Raw genomic sequence first — 7757 nt, forward strand, 5'->3', positions numbered from 1 at the left:
TTTAAAGCAGTCGCCCGCCTTCCTATTCCGTGTCAAGTTCCCAGGGAAAGGTATGGCGTAGAGGATGACCAGGTCCAAGCTGCCCAGGTCAGAGCTGCTGAAGCATGGTCCGTTCACCAATGCAACATTTCCAGAGAGCAGTGAGTTGATTCTCCAGGGGTGAACGAGGGCTACATATGAGTTGGGGCCTGCAGGTCGATGTATCCCCAAGGAAAAGTCCACAAGAACAATTCAAGAAACTAGTAAGAAACAAGAGGGAGAAAGCTGTGGGGGGAAAAAAACATACACAGAAGGCTTCTGGAAGGCTGGAGATCCTTTCTCTCAAGGCTAGGATAGTTCACCCCTGCCGTAGTCCATGTCCCACAAATAACATTTCACCTTCAATCAAGAAAGAAGCAGAGTTTGAAAAACATGGCATTTGAACTTGAGCCCCAGCTATATACTTCAGATTGTAGCTCCCTGTCTAGACTTTTACCTAAAACACAGCCTCTTCCCAGAACCACGATGCCTAAAAGCCAAGGTAGTCCTGGAGAGAAAATGCTATTTAAGGGAATAACATTCCATTTGGGGTACATTGCAGCCATTGGACCCCCTGATCTGGGGAAAGAAGTTGGGTTTATGCCAGGCAGAGTACCCATTTTAAGAAATGGGGCCAAAGTCTTGCCTATAGGAGCATGTTTCTTAAGACAGGAAGCTGGGTTTAGACCTAGAGTCCCAGTTGGCCTTGCAAAAGGAGCTGGGCTGATACCCCAGGGTCTGCTGGAGAAGAGCCCAAAGGCCCAGGAGCTGACCTGGGGAAGGTAACCTTACCAGGCCTAAGGGCCAGTAGACCTTGGGAAGGTAGCTGGGTTGGGTCCTAGTCACCCAGAGACTCTTGGGAAAATTGCTGGATTTGAGGCCTAGAGGCCAGACCTATGGAAGATAGCTGGGTTTGAAGCCAATGTGCCAAAGGACTGAGAGAAGGCAGCTGGGTTCAGTGCCCCTACACCTGTCCCCTTTGGAAAGGGATTGGCATTTACCCCCATGGGGTCAGCTGGCCTTGAAAAATGAGCTGAATTGGGGCCTATGGGACCAAGAGCTCTTGACATGGGAGATGGATTTGGCCCTGGAAGGATAATCCCCTAAGAGCCAGGACCCGAGTTTGGGCCTATGACGTCAGGTATCCTTGCCATGGAAGATGGGCTTGTGGCAATGTTTACAGAAGCCCATGAGAAAGAAGCTAAATTTGCTCCTAAAAGACCTGCTGCTCCTAGAATGGGGGCAAGATCTATGCTATGAGGTCCAGCCTTTCTTAGATTAAGACCAGATCCTGTGCCCAAGAGGCCACCTGCTCTGGTGTCCAGATTAGGGCCTAGGCCCAGGCAACCTGACCTTGGGGCTTACAAACCCTGATCTCATATTGGAACTTGGTCCATGGCCCAGACCAACAGGCCTAGTATTGGGAGGACCATTCCCAGAAGTCAACAGGACACCTGTTCTCAGGTTGGGTCCAGATCCAGGACCAAGGGGGCCGCCACTTCTGGAGTGAGGATTTGTTTGCTGGAGACCACCTGCCCTTGAGGAGGGCTTAGGACCTGGCCCTGGAAGACCCCTTAACCTTGGATTAGACAGAGGCCTGGGCCTGGAAGAGCCCCTGCTCTAGGGTTTAGAGATAGCTGTGGCCCTGGGCCCAAGAGGCCACCTGGTCTTGAGAAAGAAACCACACCTGCGCCAGTAGGATTCATTCCTCTTGGAAAAGAAGCCGTGCCTGGGTCCCGAGCACCAGCAGGGAAAGGTGCTGGATTTGAAGCCAATGAGCCTGATGAAGTTGGCAAAGAAGAAGGGTTCCTTGGAAATGGGGCCAGATTTCCACCAAGAGAACCAGTTACCATAAGGAAGGAATCCGAGACCCTGCCCAGTGGGTGACCCATATTTAAAACAGGACCTTGAACCCCTGTGGTCCCAGGGAACAGCCCACCACCCTCGAGTTGGCAGTGAGCACAAGTCCGAGGAGTTGGACGCTCTCTAGGGAAAATCCCTTGTTCTTTCACACTTTCTTGGGTACCTTGATGATAATGGCCTTGGGGCAGTTTCAAAAAGAATCTTGTTTTTGATGAGTGCTGTCCCCAAGTACCGGGTGCCCGTGTCGCAGCTACGCTCATCACAGCCCTGCTCCCCAGAAGTGTGTTTGGCAGGACGCCGGGTGGATGCTTCCCCATCCAAGATGTGGTGCCCTGGACCAGCACAGGGATCCCCCTGGTGTAACGAGGTCTCCCAGGAGGTTTCCAGCGAATCCGGTGCAGTCGTGAGTCTCGATCGCCCCCCGGAGCTCCACCAGCACCCATAGCTCCACCAGCACCCATTCTACCGTTCCTCCGGCCCGGCACTGGAGACAATGATGTGCACCCTGCGCCTCTGGTCTTAAAAAAGTAACTGAAAAGAAGCTACCCTGGTGGCTGCCGCATGGGGCCCCGCGCGGCCAGCGGGCGACAACCCAACCTCGCCGCCCCACAAGTGTTCTTTGTGAAAACTAGTTGGTGGCTGACGCTGAATGAGATATTATCCAACTGGGAAAGCATCCAAAGGGCTAATTCCCAAGTGAATTCCCTTCCCACACCTTGGTTCTATGCCCACCTCGCGCGACAGGCAAGTTGCTGGGGTTTCTGGAGGAAATCCAAGCCCCTCTCTGGTTCCTTTTCAGTCTCCTTACCCTCCCACCCGCCCTCCCGGCACCTGAGAGCACGTGCTTCTTCCCTGTTCCTCTTCCTTCCCCTGATGATCCAAATAGAAGATACTTTAGCACAAGAAACAAAGAGCAAAGTTTATCACTTCCATAAAAGGTCGTGGACCCTGACAGTACTGTGAACACAGGAGACAGGGCAAACAGGCAGGGAGATAGAAAATGCTTTAAAAAAAAGAGAGAGAGAGAGAGAGAAAGCCAACTAGCATGATGTGCCATTTAGCTAGTGTGTGATTTTCTACGGTTTGCTGGCTATCTTTGGAACCTGTTAAGGGCCTGGCCATGCAAGATTACCCCTGTTCTTCCAAAGTTCAGTTTTATTTTTGCATCTAATTATCCACAAAGTCCAGAAAGAGTCTTATGACTCAAGGCCAATCATACTCACTTATTTTCATTTGTCCTGGAGTCTGGTTGGTGTGTTGGCTGGATCATCTGAGCAGCAGATGCTGAGATGGAGTTGGAAGTGGAAGAGATTTACAGGGGGTAGTCCTTGTGAAAGATAAAAGAGAGAGGAAGCAGGAGGAGGCCAAAAGAACCTTCAGACCATGATGAAGGGCTGACATCTGTTAAAGAGAAGGGGAAGGAAGAAGGATTGGATAGGAAGAGCCTCAGACTGTGGTGCATGTCCAAGAGAATTGCTCAGAGGAGAACCCTGCCTAGGCACAATGGTGAGCGCTTGTATTCAACCAATTCTGTGCTCAGTCATTGGAGGATGTCCAGGTAGCCCCTAGTCTCAGCTTGAATATTGAGTCAGATTCTGAAGCACCAACAGCCAACAAATGTCAGCAGTTTCTTTCTTGAAAGTAGATCTCAGTGGGAGCCATTCCTACAGCTGCCACAGCTGGGCAAAGGGAGCAGATGTACACAGAATGCTAAGCCTAGTGGTGTATGTGAGAGGCTAGATCTAGTCAATGGATTTGTGCGGTCTTACAGGAACATGGCAGAGATTCATGCATCCATCCACGCGTCCATGCATCTACTTATTTATTGCCATAGATGGTAGCGACAATCTCTGTAGCTTCTGTCAGAACCAGAACCTATCCTGTCAGAAACCAAATCTCGACTTTGCTTCTTCTACTACTAAAGCCATAATCTCTGAGTGACAGCCAGCCTGTTATCTCCACCCAATCTGTTTCCATCCCTGCTTGTGACCATAAGTCAACCTATTGTACATCTGAGACCAGGTTCTTCACCCTAATTTCTGCCAGCTTGACACATTTATTTATTGAGTCCTATTGGTACTTCACTGCCCTAGAAGGACTAAAATTCATGTCCTAGCTTTTTGACTCAGTGTTCCAGGTATAAAAAGTACATGGCAAGTGATGAAGTTTACTGCAATGTCCTTGGGTTCAGGGTCAGTGAGAACACGAAGGAGCAGCGGAGGTGGTGAGCTGGCTTGGCTGTGTGCCTTCCAATTCTTAAGTCACTGAAACTGTTTAGTTTCAAAATGACCCTGGCCTTTAGTAATAATATTTCATAGCAGCCTCTCTCCAACTAGTATGGCCACCAGCCATAAGAAATCATGGGCATCATTTTGAGAGCACATTATTTTGGAGGATAAAGATGGTAGAATTGTCTGGGGCTTGGCAGGTAATTAAAAGAGGTTGATTTTTCAAACAAATATTCCTGCCAATTAGAATTTAATCTTCCTCTAAATCAGCAGTCTCTAAGGCCCTTTTATTTTGTTCATCCTATTACCTACTCTATCAAAAAACATGGGTCTCACCTTAATAGGAACCAGTTCCTCCCTTTTATTTTTTTCTAGAACAATGTTTACATTTTGGCAAGCCTTCACTCATGTGGCTTAAAGAACCATATGTGTTTGTAGGCTTTCTCTCAAGTAGTTTAGAGAACATAAAACTTGCAGTAATATTTTTGGGAGTAAATTTTATTGTTATGGCTTTAAAACACAATCAAATAAAAACAAGAATTCCATTAGTAGTTGAATATTGTAATAATAGAGTTGAGAATAAATTTTACTGCTATAGGAACTATAAAACAGCAATAATAAAAACCACTATTATTGTGAATAAATTGTGTTGAGATGACTAACTAGAAAGCTATAAAACACAACGATAAGAAATAATCTAATCACCAGGAAAGATGTGATAATAATTCACCCTTGTTAGTGAAGAGCTCATGGTTCCAGTTCACTGGCTGCGAGTTCTCTAGGTTACTGCTTGCATTCCATAAGCTGGCAGGAAGATAATCTTTGGACAGTGGGCTGGCAGGAGACCACATAGTACAGTGAAATTGGACATGGGGATTGAGGAAAATCCAATTTTCAGTGACTGTTAGGAAAACCCTGTGTAGTAATGCCAAACGTCCTCACAACATACTTAAAAAATTATTTGCAGGTTTCTACCAAAAATTTGTATGTATTATTTGACTGTGCATTTTCATGTGTTTCTTATTTTTATTTATGTTCCTTTTCTTCAGAATAGCTGCATGGGATTACATGTCTGTCGGAAGAGGGGAAGCCTATTCTAATCTTGCATTTTATTTAAACTATCCAAATACCCCTCTGCCCTGAGTCCATCTTGGTCCCCATTCAATGAACAGGAGAAGGAAAAGGAAACAGCCTCAACTCTCCTGGTTCACTCTCCCTCCGTGGAACCCACAGCTCTATTAACTCTTCCTTCACTTAGCAAGACAGCTGGCTGCCCTGTTACTAAATTTGGGTGAGGAGAGAATTGTTGCATTTTACCCCTGTTCTGCACATCATCAAAATTCAAATTCAAGATTTCCAAATTGACTGTATCCCAGGGGGTGATGGAAGAACATAATGCAGTTTCCTTCCGGTGTCATTAAGTTATGTTGATGGAGTTTTCTATCCTCACTGCCTCCACTCTCCCTTCCCTTTCCTTCATTAACCAACTCCAGTCAGGCTTAGGTCCCTACCACATGCCCCATGCTGACTTAGATTGCTCTATTCGAGGTTTCCTGGAACCTCTCACAGCTGGGCAAGGTTGCTAGTTATCAGTCATCTGACTCGACTTCACATTTGGCCCTGTTGGTAACTCTCACTTTCTTAAAATGCTTTCCTCACTTGGCTTCAGGGACACAACAGTCCCTCACCTCTCCACCTACCTCACTGGCTGTTCTTTCTCAATTTCCATTGCTCGACTCCTCTCGTCTACCAAGACCTCTAAATGTTAGAACGACTCAAGGATCAGTCTTTGTTCTTTCCTTCTAGATGAGCTCACAACCTAAATGAGGTCCTCCATGTGGCGTCAGACACCATCTCTTACCTGCTGAAGTCACACATTTCTGTGCCTCACGCTACCTTCCCTCTGAGCACCAGTCTGCTGTAGTTGCTGCCTCCTTGACTATCCTCTGGGTGTCTAATAAGTGTCTCAAATGTGCTCTTGACTTTTTATCCCCTCAAGCCTACTCATTCCTTGATTTTCCCCTTCTCATAAAAACTCACCATGATTCACTCCATTTCTTGGCCCCCAAATCTAGGGGTTGTTCTCCAGTTTTCTAATTTCCTCACACTTCATATTCATTCCATAAGCAAATTTGTTGGGTCTGCTTCTAAAATAAGTTCTCCATGTGGCCATGTCTCACTATTTTGCCATGACTGCCTAGCTTAAGTCGCCATCATCACTCCCCTGGAATGTTATCGTGTCTTCCCAACTGGTCTTTCTGTTTCCATATTTGTCTTTCTCTTGTCTTTTCTTTCTATGTAGCATCCAAAATAATCCTTTAAAATATAAAACCAAAACCTTTTTTAATGATATCTTAGAATAAAACCCAAAGTCCATACTATGGCCCGTGGTTTCTACAAGATCTGGTCCTTGCCTATCTCCCTGACCTCATCTTTCATCACTCTCTCTTGCTCCCACTTCACTCGAACCCTGGCTTTCTTCCAGTTCCCCAATCACAGCAAGCTCATTTCTTCCCTAGAATTCCTATACGTGCTTCCCCCTTTACCTAGAATACTTTTTATATAGCCCTTTACATGAGTTACACCATTTAGAACTTAACTAAACATCCTCTTAGTCGGGAGAGGCTTTTCTATCTCAGTATACTCTTGACCCACTAACATCTTATCACCTCAATTGATTCCTTTTACTTAAAATTGTATGATTTGCTTGTATAGCTTATTGCTCTCTCATCTCTACTGTGAGTTCCACAACTGCAGAGATCCTGTCTGCCTCATTCATCTTCGTATCTATTCATCTTCATACCAGTCCCTGGCGTATAGTGAAGACTCATTGCATTTTTGTAGGATGAATGACTAGATGAATGAATGACTATAAGGCAAAGAATTTAGACTGGACCATCAAATACCAAGGACTCTATTTGAAACCTTGACTCCTCTGCACTAAATTTTATCTTGGTCACTTAGACTTTCAGCAGTAATCTTAATCTGATCCTTTACTTTTGCTGGCCACTGTCTGAGAATCAAGGATATCATAAGTTTGTCTGAAAACATGGTGGTTGTCTGACGAAGTCCTTTATGTAAGAAAAGTGTGTGAGAAAATCCCACCTAAGAAAGAATTTTAAATGTTTTCACAGCTCATATTTGTGAGATCTGGTTTTGTTTAAGAAGCTGGTGATGAGGTCTAAAAGAACAAGAGAAGGCATTTGACCCCAAGTAAAGCCTTAAATTCCAGAGAGGAATGGAGATCTGAATAACAATCATGCTCACCATGACCAGAGCGGAAGACATCCTACCTATTAAGCCCAGGGACCTTAAGGAGTGAACAGTGGAAGTGGTCAGCTCCTGAGTACAGGTGATGCAGATTCCTACAAATAGGGAAGAAACTTCTTTCTGGCAGAGCCAAGTACTTGTGTAAATTTTTTTATAGGATAAATGAAAAATAAAATGGTAGTATTTTCCACTATTTTAAAAAAAAGCTGTTTGAGAACATGGTGGAGTTAATGAAGCTACTGCTCACATGTGTTTCTGCTGAGACATCCACTTGTCCTATCTTCACTGTGAGAGCCAATCCCTGAATTCATTCTCAGAGGCACTCGATCTGCTGACCTTAGGAGAGGCCCAGAACCGCCTAGCTATGTCTGCAGAAGG

The 7757-nt window shown here is 45.5% G+C and overlaps 1 pseudogene; it reads right to left on the reverse strand.

The window, feature by feature from the left end:
* Nucleotides 1–380: 380 nt before the first annotated feature.
* On the reverse strand, nucleotides 381–2342 carry LOC118625047 (annotated as a pseudogene).
* Nucleotides 2343–7757: the final 5415 nt, after the last annotated feature.

Source organism: Molossus molossus, unplaced genomic scaffold, assembly GCF_014108415.1.
Source record: "Molossus molossus isolate mMolMol1 unplaced genomic scaffold, mMolMol1.p scaffold_m16_p_11, whole genome shotgun sequence".
Classification (NCBI taxonomy): domain Eukaryota; kingdom Metazoa; phylum Chordata; class Mammalia; order Chiroptera; family Molossidae; genus Molossus; species Molossus molossus.